Source organism: Leptodactylus fuscus, chromosome 4 (genome assembly GCF_031893055.1).
Source record: "Leptodactylus fuscus isolate aLepFus1 chromosome 4, aLepFus1.hap2, whole genome shotgun sequence".
Taxonomy (NCBI): Eukaryota; Metazoa; Chordata; class Amphibia; order Anura; family Leptodactylidae; genus Leptodactylus; species Leptodactylus fuscus.
Window position 1 is genome coordinate 22,099,609 of NC_134268.1, and position 20,015 is coordinate 22,119,623.

At 42.0% G+C, this 20,015-nt stretch overlaps 1 protein-coding gene across 1 annotated transcript in view; it reads left to right on the forward strand.

Moving 5' to 3' along the window:
• The window catches only part of SAMD12 (sterile alpha motif domain containing 12), a 366,237-nt gene that overhangs the window by 141,335 nt on the left and 204,887 nt on the right, over window positions 1-20,015 (forward strand). The gene's annotated exons all lie outside the window — the stretch shown is intronic.

Consider the following 20,015-nt stretch of genomic DNA (forward strand, 5'->3'; position numbering starts at 1 on the left):
CTGGCGAGAAGAAAAATCGAAGAAACCAGACAACTCTGCGCAAGGTCACACACACTTCCAATGTCTCACTGTAGTATCAATACGTTATTCTGAGCTTGTAGCAAAACCCTGAACAGGTTGTAGCACACATCACAACCACTAGGTGGCCACATACAGCAGAAACATCTCCTGACTGAGTATCCCAAAATTATGTTTTTTTGTCAAAGCTGGGGAGAATTTGTCAACTTATCTACGCCTATTGGGTCATGGGTAGGGTTGAGCGATCGTGGTCGGAAAAGATCAGATTCCAATCGGCGATCGAGAACATTTCCCGATCGCGATCGGAATTCCGAACACGATCTTTTTAGGTGGGATCGAGATCGGTACTATTTCCCACAATGCTTTGCTTAGCCTTCACACTGAGTATACGCTCTGCTCATTCTGAGTGGAGTGTATACTCAGTGTGAAGGCTCCGCTGCGGTTCCATAGGAATGAATGGAAGCAGCCGGCACACAGTCTTAACCCCCTGCGCGCCGGCTGCCTCCATTCATTCTAATGGGAGACTAAACTAAATATCCGGAAGCCTCAGGCACAACTCAAACCAGTCGGGGCCTTTATTAACAATAACATAGTAAAGCCAGGGTCAGGGGATAATCGTACACATCAGGGAGAGTGTGTGCCTACATAGGCAGTACGGAGACTTACAAGTCATTCCTGCTCCACTAGGGATTCTGGGTAAAAAATATGCAAATCTATTCTCCAGGATGTAATTAGGAGAACAGTGCACTCTGTATGCCGCCCTCTAGTGGGCAGCCTCCTTAACATCATGCATGACTCAGTTATTAAGACTACTATCATGATGCGGATTTAATTGCCAAATTAGTATTTCTATTCCAAAAGGAACAGATTCCAAGCTATGGACAGCGCTGTTTCGGCCTTTTGGGCCTCCTCAGCATAGCGCAGGGATACTGATTTGGCAGAGTGAGAGACTATAGACCAGGGTCAGGGGATAATCGAGGGCGGCATACAGAGTGCACTGTTCTCCAAATTACATCCTGGAGAATAGATTTGCATAGTAAAGCCAGTCTTAATAAATTCCCCATGTAGTGTCCAAAGATATCCGTATACAGATTGATTTCTTGTCTAGCATAATGAGACTCCAGAGATCCTTATTCATAGGTATTAACATGTCTTATCATGATCAGTAATGTCAAGGTGTCACTTGGGGTTTACAAAGCAAAAAATCTAAACAGCTGCAATCTCTACCTTTACCACAAGGGGCAGCTGTAACACGCTGTAGTATAAGATCTGTTTCTTATTAACAGCACAGCATGTGGTTAGACACGGTATTGCAGGCAAAAAGATTATAAATTTATTTTACCTTGAGCAAGATTTCTGATTAAACGGGGTAAAGACTAGTTCGGTTCTTCTACATTTAGATATGTAGTAATAACATCTAAGAGATTATAATTTGTATACAATAAGCATGTATTTGGAAATCTGCGTTTTTTTGTTTTTTTTTTAAAGTTTTGCATCCGTGTTTATCTGTTTCTGATACCCACAATGCCGCTTCTTATTATGGGAATCTGTAAGGTCCGTTCAGCTTGGTAACCTATCCAAATTCCCAATGTAAGACGTGTAGCTGAGTCTTAAAGGGATATTAACTGGCTGCTAAAATTTTCTGCACTTCTACCTTAGCGGTTCAGTGTCCTACTGGGAGCACTACAAAATGAAAGGGTTAATCGTCTTCCCATGCAGGTGTGTAAGACTGTGTATTATAGTTATGGTGTCGAGGAAAATGTATGTGTAATATGTCAATGGACCTTTTAAGAGGGAAAAATACCTTTAGGCTGGTAAGATAAGCTGACGGTACGACCCTGAACCTCTAATTAGGGAAGGTGAGGGTGCGGTAGTTTGTATAACGGGGAGACAGAAGTGGGGAATGTGAGTCCCAGGTTAGACTTGCAACAAGCCAGTTATAGAAGTCCACCATGGTCAGGAGATGGGAGTCATCTCTGCTCATTTCGAGGATCTTCTGTTCAATAAGAGACAGTGAAGGTAATGTTATATGGACAGCATAGCTACAAACCTGCCTGTTAGCATTAAGGTAGGGGTCACACCGCTGCTAAAAAAAAACATGACCATAGACCAAATATCACATGACCATAGACTACATATCACATGACTAGAGATGAGCAAGTACTATTCGAAACGGCCGTATCAAATAGCACGTACCCATAAGAATGAATGGAAGCGGCTGGCACGCAGACTTTGCCAGCGGCCGGCCACTTAACCCCCTGCGTGCCAACTGCGTCCATTCATTCCTATGGGTGCGTGCTATTCGAAACGGGAGTTTCGAATAGTACTCGCTCATCTCTACACATGACCATAGACTATATATCACATGACCTTACACTGAGTGAAGAGTGAACATCACATGACCATAGACTAAATATCACATGACCTTAGACTGTATATCACATGACCATAGACTATATATCACATGACCATAGACTACATATCACATGACCATAGACTATATACATCACATGACCATAGACAATACATCACATGACCATAGACTATATATCACATGACCATAGACTACATATCACATGACCATAGACTATATACATCACATGACCATAGACAATACATCACATGACCATAGACTACATATCACATGACCATAGACTATATACATCACATGACCATAGACAATACATCACATGACCATAGACTACATATCACATGACCATAGACTATATACATCACATGACCATAGACTATATACATCACATGACCATAGACTACATATCACATGACCATAGACTATATACATCACATGACCATAGACAATACATCACATGACCATAGACTATATATCACATGACCATAGACAATACATCACATGACCATAGACTATATACATCACATGACCATAGACAATACATCACATGACCATAGACTATATATCACATGACCTTAGACTGTATATCACATGATATCACATGACCATAGACTATATATCACATGACCATAGACTAAATATCACATGACCATAGACTATATACATCACATGACCATAGACTATATACATCACATGACCATAGACAATACATCACCATGGACTGATTTTTATCTACTTGGAGTAAACAGAATGAATAAGAACAAGCAGAGATCTAGAAAAACCTCGAGGGATTGATACAGAAAGTATATTGGAAAATTGTGCAACTTTGTATTATACAAACAATAACATTTTGTCCCTCAATATTGGTCTGAAAGTGGACGACCCCTTTACAACAGATCTGTCTATTGACGGGGAACCTCATTGACTACAATGGACTCCATTGGATATTCGTTGTTTTTATTGTCATTTCGAGGAATTAAACATTTGTGCAGGACGTTCATCTCTGGAGGCTGTGAATGGATGTGAACAAACCTTAACAGAGCCCCCACCTACCATGTCCCAGATGGGACATGGTAGGTGTCACTCAGGCCCCAGCTTTACTTTTTTCCCCTCCCCCCCCCCTATCACTATAGGTATAGACACAATATGCAAATAAAAAACTGCAACAATGTAAATAACAATATTGCAAATGTAAATGCATGTAAAGTTACTAAGATGTAAAAATAGATACAAATATTCTTCTGGGCATTCCAAAAGGAACAATGTATAAGGACCCCAAATTTCTCCTCCATACAATTTTAGCTGCATTAGGTATGAAAAAAGTCCAAAAAGTTGGCAGTAGAACTTGCATAATTTCTTGACTTCAATATTCTTAAGAATAGTTCCTGTGTTGGCAGGCTATCGCTTCTAGACGCGGAATATTCTTTTGCCTTTGAACAGCTCCGCATCTGACCTTGACTGTGACACTTGTGAATTATTGTTTTATTATTTTTTTAATAGCGTTAGTCACCTCTGCCGCCTGTTATGGGGAAAACATATCGTCTCTTCAAGACACACTAACTTATTTTGTCCAGCACAAAACTAAAAGGATGCGATGGGAAAGCAAAATATAAACCTGAGAAATTCAGTTCTCTAAGATTAACCAAATGAAGGATCGTGAAGGTGACAACTTTGTCTTCACTTGTAAATTAAATTGCAAATTTGAGTTACTATTTGGTTAATTTCATATATTTCATATCATAAGGCTGTTAGAAGAGTGAACACTTAAAGGGATCCTATCATTAAAATGACATTTTTTCCCCCTAACACGTAGGAATAGCCTTAAGAAAGGCTATTCGTCTCCTACCTTTAGATGTCTACTCTGGGCCACCGTTCGGTAGAAATCACGGTTTTCTTTGGTATGCAAATGAGTTCTATCGCAGCACTGGGGGCGGTCCTCAGCGCTCGAACAGCACTGGGGGCGTCAACAATGCTGTAAGAGAAATCTCCGCGGGCATGCGCAGTCTGTTCAATTTTCATCAGTCTCCTTATTATCTTAGAATAACAATGAGATATAACACCTCTATCATAAGACCCACCATTCAGGGGCAACAGGCTGGCTCAGTGGTTAGCACTGCAGCGCTGGAGTCCTGGGTTCAAATCCTGCCAAGGACAAGGACTTTGTATGTTCTCCCTGTGTTTGTGTGGATTTCATCCCATACTCCAAAGACATACTGATAGGGAAAAATGTACATTGTGAGCTCTATATGAACACTTCACAATAGATTATGGACACAGATTATCTTCCAGTCCCTGCATACTGACTTCTGCACAGGTCACAGAGCATGCCCACAACATAATTCCATAGAAGGCAATGGGGAGATTTCCATGTCTTGTAAGCCAAAAATTGGCATACAAGACATAATAAAAGTTGCAACTATTCTGTGCAAGTCAGTTTTTCACCCTACTTTTGTGAAAAGGGAGGTGGCGTTAGGCATAGGTCAGATTTATAATCAATTGTGTCAGTTTGGTAAATAATAATAATAATACATTTTATTTATATAGCACCAACATATTCTGCAGCGCTGTACAATTTGTAGGGTTCAAATACAGACAGAGAGATACATTACAAAGAAAGTCGTTTCACACAATGGGACTGAGGGCCCTGCTCGCAAGAGCTTACAATCTATGAAGTAGGGGGGTGACACAAGAGGTAGCAGGGGCGGCATTGCTTATACAGAGGTCAGACACTTTTGTAATAGAGGTGACTGTCATTACACAAACATAAAACTTTATGAACCGTCACCAGTCGTGTCCTGTAACATGTGGATGGAGCTTGGACCTATGAAGTTATCCTGAGATGGCATCATATCATGTGGGGTAATGTGGGAGCGCGGACAGAGGACGGTTAAATTTTGGGGATTCTAATTATAGTACGGAAGGGTTTACGTTAGACATTGTGATAGGCCTGTCTGAAGAGATGTGTCTTTAGTTCGCACTTGAAGCTGTAGAAATTGGGAGTTAATCTGATTGTCCGGGGTAGAGCATTCCAGAGAAGTGGTGCAGCTCGGGAGAAGTCTTGTATACGAGTGTGGGAGGTTCTGATAATAGAGGATGGAAGTGTTAGGTCATTGAGTGAGCGGAGAACACGGGTTGGGCGGTAGACAGAGAGGAGGGTGTGAGCTGTAAGAAAATTCTCAGCCCTGCAATGTAAAATGGATTCGGAAAAAAATAATTAATAAATTAAAAAAAAAATATATATATATATATATATATATATATATATATATATATATTTTTTAAAAAATGTATTAATTTTATAAAGTGTAGACGCATTTACCTGTTTTCATGGGATTGTTACTAATGGAGCCTTTATTATATCAGGATAAGTGACTTTCTAGATTTCTTTTCTATTTTGGAGCATTTTAACTGTAAGAATAATATTCTCCATAAGAGAAATCCATTTTCCCCAGCCAGTTAATGTTCCGGCGTCTTTCTGAAGCATATTTCTTGCAGCTATTATTGTTATAGTTTATTTTTCTGTCTTGAAATCGCCCTTCCTTATGAACAGACTGTATTTTGTCCTTGTATTTTTAGCTAAATCTCTTCTACTGAATAAAATGTTCTCGTTTATCACTTTCTTTATTTTTTCTTGGTATTGTGAGCGGAACAATTATTATATGGGTCAAAAAGTAGAAGAATATGACATCACCGAAACAGGATATCAATGTAAGATCACATAGGTGAAGCCTTACCCCCTCCCCAAACGGCATACTGAACACATTAAAAAACAATGAGCAAAGAAAACACATGGACCCCATAGACTATAATGGGGTCCATGTGCTTTCCATGCGGTGTCCACATGAATCATGTGGAGAGAAAAGTCTGTCTTCGTTTTTTCCTGAGCTTATTCTCAGCACTAAGTGATTTGCTCTGTACAAGAAAGGGGAGTAGATAAGCTATGACGTCATCTATTATCTGTAGTGGATGCTAGGATGTGTTACTATGGATGTGATCTGTAGAGATGTTATCCTCTATTGTGATCCCGTCTGTCCTTTTTCGACATAAACGAGGTGACTGCTGTAGTAAAAACCAATACAGAATTGGCAAGTGTGAGCCTATTTCTAGGCTTAGTGGCCAGTGTGAAAATTGCAGCATATAATTCTTTTTTTAAAATCATGATAGTGATCTGGGAAATTACAAAATTAAATAATTCAAAAATTCTAAACTTTCACATAAAACTTGGTTTAAGAAATATACCATTTTTGGCGACACGTTCCCTTTAAAGGGATTCTACCATTAAAATAATTTTTTTTTGTCAATCACACGTAGGAATAGCCTTAAGAAAGGCTATTCTTCTCCTACCTTTAGATGTCTTCTCCGTGCCGCGCCGTAGAAATTCTGTTTTTTTCCAGTATGCAAATGAGTTCTCTCGCAGCACTGGGGGCGGTCCTCAGCACTCAAACAGCACTGGGAATGCTGCAAGAGAAATCTCCAGCGCTGCCTCCATCTTCTTCAGGAATGGCGTCTTCTTCCGGGAGTCAAACTTCTAGGCCTTGGGCAGAGCCAACTGCGCATGCCCACAGGCCACAAGAAAATGGCCGCAGGCATGATCAACAAAAAATTTGATTGTAATGGTAGAATCCCTTTAAGTATATTTTATTCTCTGGAAACCCCCTTATTGTTCCTGTTCTTATTTTGTATTGGTTCTTTTACTTTGCCTTTTCAAAGGACGTGTCCATATTTTTGTGCCATTTTTTTGAGAACAACATGATTTTGAGATATTCTATCACAGGATGTCTATCCAACATTTGTTTTTCTGGCCTCCCAGTGGCCATGTTACGCATTGCAGCCTGTCAAGTGTTTTTCGAGCATTTTGGGATATTGTAATGAATCGGTTTAGTGAGACTTTCACCAACTTCAGGCTAAGGCTACGGTGGAAACCTCTATAACAAATTTCAGTCTATTCAATGAGGCTTCATGTTGATGCAGAAGTAGACCCATCCAAGAGAAGCTTGTATATAGTCTATAGTCCTAAAATGTGGAAATTTACCCAACATCTCTATGGGGGATGCTCGAAAATTGAGGAACTATACAAGTGGGTTGTGATTTGTTCCTAGGTATAGATATTATATAGGTAGCTGTGGTTGGTTCCTCTATGAAAAACGTCCTACAAGAAGAAAGGCCGGCGATTCATGGTCTCTGCCTGTAACTCACGGCATGTTGAGTTGTTCGGCTTTGAACCCAGACACTTCCTTGATAAATCAGCCTCTTTGTGATTGGGATATGACCATTATGTATTATTTCAAGTGGAAACGTAGACATTTACCTTTATTTTATGGCCACAGATGGTCAGTGTGATATAGGGAGCGGTTACAATAGGTTTGGCCTTCTAGTATCTAATCTGGAAGAAAGATTGCCAATTTATCTACGCGGGATTCTCCACCGTCTCGTATTTTATCTACTGTCTGCCCTCGCGTTCACCTGTCCACGGTGTTACTTCTTCTATACCGTATGTCATCCCCGTTCTGCTGTAAATGGATGAATGTGGTTCCTCTTGTGTAGCAGCGATATCTATGGTGGGGAATATGTCTCTTGATAACATATTACCACCTACATGGAAAAAGATGGTATTAGAAAGAAGAATGCCAGAAAGTGGAAGAACAGTAAAATTTACGATTGGGAAGGGGGTGACGGGGACATTTATATGAATGAATGGCTATCTGAGTGTAGGATACCTTGCCTTAAGCACCGGTAGAGTTTAAAGGGATTCTACCATTAAACTACTTTTTTTTCTAATTACCACGTCGGAATAGCCTTAAGAAAGGCTATTCGTTTCCTACCTTTAGACGTGGTCTCTGCCGGTATGCAAATGAGCTCTCCGCAGCAATGAGGGCGGGCCCCAGCGCTGAAAGGCCGATGAGCGCATCCCCATTGCTGCCCGAGAGCTCTTTCCTGCGCCGCCTCCTTCTTCTGCAGCAACTCCAACTCTTCTGGCTTCTCTTGCTCTTGTAGTTCTATACAGGAGCATAGAGAGGCCACCCCAAAATGGCCGCCGGCCAGCTCCTGTATTGAACTGCAAGAGCGGCTACCCAAAAATGGCCGCGGAGAGCTCATCTGCATACCGGTTAAAACCGGTATTTCTATGGAACGGCGCGGCGGAGACCACGTCTAAAGGTCGGAGATGAATAGCCTTTCTTAAGGCTATTCCGACGTGTTCATTAGAAAAAAAAAGTATTTTAATGGTAAAATCCCTTTAAAGGGAACCTGTCAGCACGGTTATAGCCCTAAAACGATCAGCAGTGCCCAAGTGGGCATCTCACCTGGTGCCTAACACTGTCTGCATAATTTCTGAACACTGTCTCTATTCTTAGATGAATTACTCTGATTCGATATGTAATTGAGGGTTGTAAAGTCAAGGGGGAGGAGAGCTAATGTACAAAGCTCTCCAAGCCTCATCGCCTTCCTTCTACCGCCCAGTCCAATTGAATCCTGCACATGTGCTGTGGTTCTTAAGCTTAACACTGAAGTTGGTTGTACATTCCTGGCTTCATTTCATCACTGCGCATGCGCCAGGTCTCAGTCAGTCGGCTTCCACTGTTCATGTACACCACTCGGCACTGAAGTCTCCTGGATGAGATGCGTCACTGAGCCCCGGGCACATGTACATAAATTTGAGGAAATGACGGGGTTTTTGTTTGTCCATTGACCTATCTTGCTTCCTACACCAGAACTATACAGTGTACAAAACTGGAAGCAGAAGGCTTTGCACGCACCGTATAGTGACTTCTACTTCCAGCTTTGTACACTGTAGAGTTCAGATATTGGTGGCTGCCGAGTACAGCTTATTGATGGGGGAAGCAGGTGTCGAAGTCATCAAGTTAAACAAACACACCAAAGCCCCCCCCCAAAAAAAAATACTTTAGGCTAAGGCCTCACGTTGTGGAAATACAGCCTTTTTTTTGCTGATTTTTCTGTGTGTTTTGGAGCTACAGCCAAGAATGGCTACCAGGGGAATGGGAAATATATAGGACATTTTTAGACTTATTCTCTGCTGGCTTTGGCTCAAACAACCACAGAAAATTGAGGCCTCGGCCTTCAAGGGGTGGTCCAGCCAAGCCAGAATTTATTATTATTTTTTTTAGAAAACTGCATAGAATGGTATAAGATAATAGTCATACTTAACCTACCAATTCCTACACCTCAAGTCACAACACTTCATGGGTAACGCTCCAATCTCTGCTTCATCTCTAAAGGGACATGTGACTACTACAGCCTTTAACTGGGTGTAGCATATCTAGGCCATGGCCAGTCATTGTCGGCACCAGTCATATGTCAGTACCAGGACAACATTGCTGGAGAAGGAAGTAGAGATTGGCAGAAGACCTGGGAAGGAAATGGACAGACGTTGGTATAGTGGTCCCTGCCTGGCACACTCCTATTGCTAAAGGAGCCCAGTGGATTGAGTTGGCTTTAGATTTTGGAGAAATAGAGAAAATTGTATCTGTACAGATAGACACGTGATAACCATAATCATCCAAAAGCCTACTATTTCCTTCAAAGATGGGGATTATACAAGATGTAGTGGGACGCCACTATTTAGGCATAGGACCTCATGGGCTGGGAAATTCAGTCTTTGTATTGACTGGATTTATTGGTCCTGGACCAGCTCAGCTAAAAAGTCCTGCCATGCTGAGTTCAGTTGAGTTGAGCTGCATTTGGACTGGTCAATCTGGCCAATACGTAGACTGTGTCTTCCAGCCATGTGAAGCCGGATCTCTTTTAGTCTGGGCATCGTCCAGTAATGTACTTTTGTACATTCAATGCAACAATGATCCCATAGTGTCATCCCCAGAGCATTGCAGCCCTGGAAGATCAATCAGCGCCAAAAACAATTCTGTTAACCAAAAATCCCATCGATATATCCGATAATTTCCCTTAATACCGTATTCCGTTGATAGACATGAAGTGTTCTCCGAGCCCGCAGTTATTTGCATGTGTAATCAATGAGATTAGAAGACCTTTAATATCCAGCCTGTTACACTGTCACCATGTATTACCCATCCGGACGTCGGCTTTCTTTGCTTCTCTTTGCTATGATATTATTTCTTTTGAGGTCTAAATGCCCATGTCGTAAAATTTGTCATCACCTTGAGGATCTAACGTTATATAATGTGACAAATTGTTTTACAATGGCTGATATGTACCAGTTACTCCTTTGAGCACCAGTTAGATATACGCCTTTTACATGTCACATGCAATGACAATGTGACTCAATACTCGCGGGCTGTCGCTGGCAGCTGACATCTACTGGGTTTTCTGTCCTCTTCATTTATCGTTATCTTTCGCTGTCAGCGCTTTTATTTGTTTTCAGGAGGATACAGAACGGTAATAATATTCAAGTACGCAAGACGTAACAATATATTTACTTGTCTTTATTATCCGTGTTATGGGCTATAAGATGTGCGGGATGATTAGATGCACCAGGTTTTACATTGAGGAAAGATACAAAATTGTATCAATTTTTGGCGCTTTTTTTTTTCATTCCAAATAAACAATGGGGCAGATATACGGTCATGAGGACAACAAAGTCCACCCGTGATGGGTTCTATGGTTTTATGTATCATCAGTGGCGTAACTAGGAATGGCGGGGCCCCCGTGGTGAACTTTTGACATGGCCCACCCCATCCCCCAACCGACACCGACGACCTTGACCGACCCCCTCCTCCGCACTCTATTATGTCCCTTAGTAAGCCCTGCACACAGTATTATCCCCCATAGTGGCCCCTGCACACAGTATTATCCCCCATAGTGGCCCCTGCACACAGTATTATCCCCCATAGTGGCCCCTGCACACAGTATTATCCCCCATAGTGGCCCCTGCACACAGTATTATCCCCCATAGTGGCCCCTGCACACAGTATTATCCCCCATAGTGGCCCCTGCACACAGTATTATCCCCCATAGTGGCCCCTGCACACAGTATTATCCCCCATAGTGGCCCCTGCACACAGTATTATCCCCCATAGTGGCCCCTGCACACAGTATTATCCCCCATAGTGGCCCCTGCACACAGTATTATCCCCCATAGTGGCCCCTGCACACAGGATTATCCCCCATAGTGGCCCCTGCACACAGTATTATCCCCCATAGTGGCCCCTGCACACAGTATTATCCCCCATAGTGGCCCCTGCACACAGGATTATCCCCCATAGTGGCCCCTGCACACAGTATTATGCCCCATAGTGGCCCCTGCACACAGTATTATGCCCCATAATGGCCCCTGCACACAATATTATCCCCCATAGTTGCCCCTGCACACAGTATTATCCCCATAGTGGCCCCTGCACACAGTATTATGTCCCACTGTGGACACCCATAAACAATTATTATACTCTGGGGTCTTTTCAGACCCCAGAGTATAATAATCGGAGACCCGGGGGAATAAAAACATTAAAGAAAAACAGTTGCTTACCTGTCCCCCGGCTCCTATGCTGTCGGCCGCTGCTCTCGTCCTTCTTTAATGACGTCGGACGTCACATGACCCGGGATGCAGGCCGGGTTCATGTGACGTCAGAGACGTCAGACCAGTATGAAGGAGGCCTGGCAGGATCGTGGAGAGGTAAGTAACAGTATTTTTTACGTTCCCTTACCTCTCCCGGTCCGCTGATCATTATACTCAGGGGTCTGCAAAGACCCCCTAGTATAATGATAGTATTTGTGGGGCCCGCAGTGTCACTTACCGATCCCGGCCCAGCCAGGATCGGCAAGTGAATAGGGCCCGTAACGGCCAATTAAAAAAAAACAAAAAACACAGCAGTAGCGGCTGTCACCGGGCCCCCTAATGGCTCGGGCCCTGTGACAGCTGCCTCTGCTGCCTCTATGGTAGTTACGCCCCTGTGTATCATGATAAAAAATCAGGTCCATGGAAGACTTCAGATTAGGTAAATCCATCTTCAGATGTAGAACGATACTGAATGGATTCCACCATTCTGTTGTAGATTTGCCGGTGTGCTTGGAATCCTTGACATGTTGCGTGACCCAGTTTCGGCCAAGCTTTAGCTGTTGGATAGATGGACTCATGCATGACTCTGGATTATAAAACAAGTCCAAATCGTCACCCCTCCACCAACATCTTTGACAACTGGTATGAGTTGTTTGTTCTAATATGTTATAGTTGGTTATTGCCAAACATGGTGCTTTGTATTAGAACCAAATATCTCCACTTTGGTCTTCTCTGCCCAAAATACATTGTTCCAGTAGTCTTGGGGTTTGTGCAGATGCAAATTTGCAAATTTAAGCCGTACTGCCATGTTCTTTTTAGAAAGAAGAGTCTTTCTTCTTGGCAACCCTTCCACACAAGGGTTCGGTTCTTCTCCGTTCAGTTGTTCATTGATCATTTAATATTCTAACCGAGGTCTGTAGAGCTTCCAATGTAATTCCTGGGGTCTCCTCCATGCAGTTTCTTTGAGCATTGCACAATCTGATCGTGGGGTCATTTTGCTCGAATGCCCACTACTGGGAAGACTGTCAACTGCATTGAATATTCTCCATTTGTGAACAATCTATCTCACTATAGAATGAGGGACTTCAAATTGTTTAGAAATTACCTTTCCCAGACTGATCGCCAACAATAATTGCTTCTCTAAGATCATTGCTGATGTCTTTCCTCCTTGGCATTGTATTAACATACGCCTCAATACTCCAGACCAGCAAACTGCTACAACTTCCGATCACACTTGCTGATGATCAGTTAATCAAACACATGGGATAAGCAGCACCTGGCTACTACTTACCCTCTTAGGTCCTATGGAAGCAGTAAGGGTGTACTCACCCGCTTTTCTCACACTTTTGGCCCAGTTTTTGTCATGCATAGTTTTTCATCTAAGATTGTATTTACCTCATTTTAAGACGTTCTACAGACGGATACATAAAACTATAGCACTCAAAGAGCACATACGACAATACTAGTGAATATACACCAGAATTTTGGCATATTTTTCCAAAAATCCTCCTATAACCTAATATGAACTAATGCAGCATGACTTAAAGATGTCAAGAATGTGACCTAACAGGAAAACGCAGTGGTTTAGTCATTCCAAAATGTTGCGTAACGATTTAATTTCTGACCCCTTTTCTCCTTACACATGCACATTTGGCTTATATGTTCTGGAATGGACAGAGGAGCCATTATCATACATCTCTGGCAACGGCCTATCTCTCCTGAGAACACAAGGATTGGTCATGTTGAAATTCAACAGCCCAATCCTTCTCTCCTCGGACATCTTCCATCAAAGGAGAGTCGCAAAGACCCTATACATGTTAGATCTTTGGCCCCACCAAAATTGGTGAATCCAGTCTTTGCGCACAGCCTTACAGATCCTTAGAACAAGGCGCTGTGCGTGCCACTATGCAGACATCAGAGCCATAGGAACAGCATGGCAGGACACTCTATATACCATATACTGTATATATATATATTACTGTGAAGCCGTTCTCTGTATATTGTATATTACAAATTTGTCATCTAATAGATCAGAGAGAAGCATCTTCTGGATGTCCCCACATAAAACAATAGGCATGCAGAGATACATACTATATGGGCTCATAGACTTCTATGGTTGCCATATTATGGCTCTTCGCAACTCCGTTTAGATTATATTTCAGATCCATAGTGAACAAGGAATAATTTTCTTCTAATTCACCACCCCGGCTTTTTCTGACACTGGAAAGAAGTGGCAGGAACACTAGGAAAGCTCCGTACCCCTTAGGCTAGTTGTCAAATCTGCTTGGCCTTTTCAGAGGCCACATGACTGACCCATTTTAGTCAATGTCCGATCTGGTGGCCTGGGGGAAGGTGACAGGAACCCTGAGTGAACCCTAGAAAACATGAGGGATATTAGGCTGGCGTGGTGTTCATATCAATCTTTGTGCACATTAGATGGCTGTCTACGATGACTCTGACATCTGACAGCTTACTTCCAACCAATTTCTCCAAATAGGAACAAGCACATATGACCAGCAAAGCAGACATGTTAATACCAATGGGGAGAGGGCATGTTAACATCCCCACATGTTTTATCTTACCATAGATTTACTTGTGTCATCTAAAAAATACTGGATAATCCAATCTTGTCGACTGTAAAGATCTATGGTGGAGGTGAGCAAACCAGTTCATAATGACCCAAACTTTCCTAAAATTTCAGGTTCTACTATACCTGAAATTTTTGGGGTTCGCCACCCATGAAACACTAGTATACTCTGGGGTCTCTTCAGACTCCAGAGTATAATGAAGAGAGGCCCAGGGGAGACTGATACTCCCCTTCCTCATTTCTGATAGGCTCCGTTATGACATCAGGTACTCTCTTCAAAGTCCTCTTTGATTATATTATGGCCTCTTCTAGCCTCCTGGGTGATGTCATGAGCACCATTGGACCATTGAGGTCTATAATTGAACCTCAGTGATCATGTGGGGTGATGACTAAATCATGATGCTTGCAATAAAGTGCCATGAGATTGGGTTTCAGCGGTCACATGGGGCAGGGCAATCACGGGCCTCAGCAGTCCTACAGGGCTAATTACATTACCCAGGAGGTCAGAAGGCAACTGAAGAGGACCCCAAGGAGCCACAAAGGAGCCCAGGAGAGGTGAGGGAAGGTGAATATCATATCAGTGTTTATTGTGTTTCTGCACCTTCCCAGGCCTCTGCTCATGATACCCTAGGGTGCTACTCTATATATTGGAAGGCCAATGTGCTCCTCATGGTAGTAGGTGGTATGGCTCCTGATAAAGTTACCCTGTGCAGGGGTATTAAATGTGTACCCAACATTGCTAGAACTGAAAGTTGGTTGCAATACTGTCCAAGAGTGGCTTGAGACTATGGAGACTAGTGGATACTACATCTGGCTACACATAAGTCTTTAGACACAGAGAAGGATCTTGCCATTGCCTCTCAAGAGTGCTTGGACTTCTTTACACCGGTGTGAGACCATGTCTGGTGTGGCAGATGAGCCATATCCGAAACAGTGACCTGTTGTGGCCATCCAGCGAGCTGCTGTAAAGACTCAAGTGAGTGAAGGGCCAACGTCTGTTTTGTATGTGGAAACTTGAGAGACTACCATGCTACCAGACTGGAGTGTGTACATAGTCTTGGCCAAATTCTTCCAAGAGCTTTGATCACATTGGAACACTAATCGAAACCCCCAAGCCAACTTCTACTTATAACCATTAAACCTGCTTGCCGCTGGTAAGACTCTATGTAGCCACGATGCTTGGGCATGGGAGCACAGTTGTACTGTTGGACTGCAATGGGAGTCCTTGGTGAACCAATGGTGCCAATTGGAAAGGATGCACTGGCTTGAACTAACAATAGCTGTAATATAGAGTAGAAGATACAGATGTGTCCACACTTTACTTTTTGAAAATTTTGGTAAGAAGTCCAATTTGTCATTATACAAATTGCATACATTATTATCACGCCAGGCTAGCAAAACCCTCAGCAGACTGCAGCGTACGTCACAACCATTAGGCGGTTGCCTATAGAGCATAAACAACTCCCATAACAGTGTTGTTAAAATCCCATAAGAAATCATGTTGTTTTTTTAAAGCTGGTCATCACAGACCGCACATTTCAGGTCACGTTTAGACGAGGTACGGATCGACAAACACATCTGTATAGTGTAGAAAGTGTAAGCGAATCAGTCCTACCCTACCCCCGCCCTTCCCATTTCGTTCAGCCCCGTTGAATTGCTGAAGTTTACCAAATACTCTATGGAAAATGCAAATTGTACGATTCCAATATGGAAGAACATTTTATTGGGTGCAATTATATCAACCAATAAACAGTATCTACCGGACCGTCACAGCTTGTAGAGAACTGGTTACTTAAATAGAGGGAGCTGAATCTAATCTATCCAGTAGTTATTGAGACCTGTCATACAAATCCAATATAAAACGTAACGTACCGTCCTGGAGATATCCTAGAAATGAGGGAAAATTCATTTATCGGCCAAGAAATGGGGCCACAGTCCTGTTTACAGAAGAAATCCATTTCTGTTGTCATATGACGGGTGAAGGTGACATATGGCGTTTCAGTGATAACAGTGAATTAAGGAGGTTATTTATTGACAGTTTAGCCTCCACTAATGACTCCATATTTCAGGGCCGGTGACAGCGGCTGTATTTTTTGAAGACGTATGTTGCTGATGATGTCAAGCAAAAAAGTTCATCTTTAAGCTCGGACAGATTGCAGTCGCAACAGAAATTAGATTCTGTATAAGTAGCCTTGAAATGCCCATGATCCTGGAAAATGCATCCTTATATTGTACAGGAGACGAAGTGCTTTACTATAGGGCGCGAATATTACCCTGTCAGCCGTCCATACCTCTTATTATTTAGGTTAGTCTTACTCGTAACTCATCCAATAATCTATCTATCTATCTATCTATCTATCTATCTATCTATCTATCTATCTATCTATCTTCTATCTAGCTATCTCCTATCTATCTATCTATCTATCTATCTATCTATCTATCTATCTATCTTCTATCTATCTATCTCCCATCTATCTATCTATCTATCTATCTATCTATCTATCTATCTATCTATCTATCTTCTATCTAGCTATCTCCTATCTATCTATCTATCTATCTATCTATCTATCTTCTATCTATCTATCTCCCATCTATCTATCTATCTATCTATCTATCTATCTATCTATCTATCTTCTATCTATCTATCTCCTATCTATCTACCTATCATCTATCTATCTATCTATCTATCTATCTATCTATCTATCTATCTATCTATCTATCTCCTATCTCTATCTATCTATCTATCTATCTATCTATCTATCTATCTATCTATCTATCTATCTATCTATCTATCTATTTATTTCCTATGTATTTATCTATCTATTTCCTATCTATCTATCTATCTATCTATCTATTTCCTATCTATCTATCTATCTATCTATCTATCTATCTATCTATCTCCTATCTATCTATCTATCTATCTATCTCCTATCTATTTATCTATCTATCTATCTATCTATCTATCTATCTATCTCCTATCTATCTATCTATCTATCTATCTATCTATCTCCTATCTATCTATCTATCTATCTATCTATCTATCTATCTATCTCCTATCTATCTATCTATCTATCTATCTATCTATCTCCTATCTATTTATCTATCTCCTATCTATCTATCTATCTATCTATCTATCTATCTATCTATATATCTCCTATCTATCTATCTATCTATCTATCTATCTATCTATCATCTATCTATCTATCTATCTATCTATCATCTATCTATCTATCTATCTATCTATCTATCTATCTATGTGCCAGTACTTTACGTTGTGTTGTCCTGCGAGACAGCTCCTGATGGGACCATCTTTGGATCTCCCAAAGCATGTGGAGATACACTCCTACGACTATTTGCCAGACCTCTAGCCCACTGACTGTCTTACACTGGACAGATCCTCTCCAGCCTCCAGCCTACCAATGTCCCTCCAACATAATAAGTCTACTTTGGTCTCCACTTCACTCAAAGACAAGACGTAGGCCCAACATGTTGAGCCAGGGTTGACACGTTGATCCAGGGTTTTTATACTGACTGCCAGATTTTGAGTCGGGAAAGAATTTTTTCCCCTGAAATGGGGCAATTGGCATGAGCCTCATGGTTTTTTTTTTTTGCCTTCCCCTGGATCAACACTGTAGGGATTGTAGGGTTACAGGTTGCACTTGATGGACTGATGTCTTCATCCAACCTTATCTACTATGTAACTATGTAACATTTGGTCATTCCGTTACCTAATGTTTCTCTCCTTCCAGACATATGAAACAAAAAAATTAATAAAAGCAATTTCTTATACAAGAAATATTTTCTACCTGCCTCAATTTTTCCATTAACCAACCCAAACCCAATCCATTATTCCCCAGAGGACCTGCGGTAATTGTTCTTGTAACTATCTGAACAGTTACATGATCCGAATCGAACAATCTCTGATTTCTATATGTTCCAATTAATCTCAGATGTCATCTACGTGAACGCCACGTATCCTTACCGATCCCATTCACAATATACTTTGCATTATTTCGCTTTTTTAATAGGCCGCTGTCTGCGTCGTACGTGTTTATTTTACGGTTTCGCTTTTATCCGGTCCTACATAAATTAGCAGCCAGCAAATCCATTATGAGCGATATCCTACCTGCTGTGCGGGGAAATTTAGATGCATTAGGAACGGTAAGAGTGAGGTAGTGTCATACGCTTATTGTCTGTGTTCTGGGAAAAGCGGCCTTTTCTACCTGACAGGCGTACTTTGTCCCAATTCAGATGACAATTTGTTTTCATCCAGAAACCCCCTGGAGTTGAAGTACATCTTTTATTTTGCGAAATCACAGCCTTTCATTCATTCATTACTATTATTATTATATGTATGGCAGGACGACACTACCTGCTTTCTGCTGCTAATAGTGATGGAAATCTTCGCCGCCAAGGGACATTTATACTCTGGCCATAGGAACAAGTTGTTTTTCCAAGACCAATTACATAGTGAAATTAACCCCTTGCAACAATTCCACCTACATCTATGTGGTGGTGTAACATAGAAGGCTCTCCCATGGGCCACTAGGGGGGGAATCGGTCACTTAGGTCCAGGAAGTCCCAAGGTAGTTATTAGAAAGGCAGGGACCATTCTGGCCCCAGTAATGGAACTGCAAGGGGTTGGAGTCGCAGAGCTATCCCAGAAGTAAGAAGGCCTCGGAGAATAGATATTGGGGTCTAGTAGGGCTGGGTGGTGATGACCTAAATTAGGCATTTTACCTCGATTACTATTGATGCCGATTATTTTGGTCACTTTTGCAGTATGATTACGTGTTGAGCGAACCCCACAAGATTTATTTCAAAATGTTCACCCATCAGTTTCGTTCAAGTTGAACATGGTCAAACCAAAGCCTCTACTATGGGGTCAGAAGAGGCCCATGAGTATAATGAACGGAGACCCAAGGAAGGTGATCAAACATCAAAACAGTGTTACTCACCTCTCCTGGGCTCCGGCGAGACTCCCTGTTGTCTTTGACACTTCTGGCTGATGTCAGGGCCCACAGATTGGGTCTCAATGTCACTTGGCGTTGTGACACATAGACACAAGCATCACAATGCAATCACAGGCCTCAGTGGTCTCTGACATCAGCCAGAAGTATTGAAGACAGCAGGGAGATACGCCAGAGCCCAGGAGAGGTGAGTAACTCTGATATTTATATTTCCGCACCTCCCCTTGGCTTTCCTTTGTTTATACTCTGTGGTCTAAAGAGACCCCACAGAATAATATTAGGTTTCAAGCATGTTTAGTCCGAATGAAACAGAAAATATTGTAATAACCAAACTGAAGTAACCAACGGGACTTGTCCAGTGGGCCCTGGTGCAATCTTTTGTCTGGGACCCCCTACCTAAATTGAATTCTTTATAGTGATTATTACGGATGCTAAGGAGTTTAATCTATCTTTGTGCGGTTAGGGTAATCTCTGGATCTCCTTGGCTTATGGGCCAGATGGAAGTCGCAATCTAAATACTGATGCCAGTGCTTATGGACCCCCTAAGTCTCCTGGGCCCCGATGTGACTGCACCCTCTGAACCCC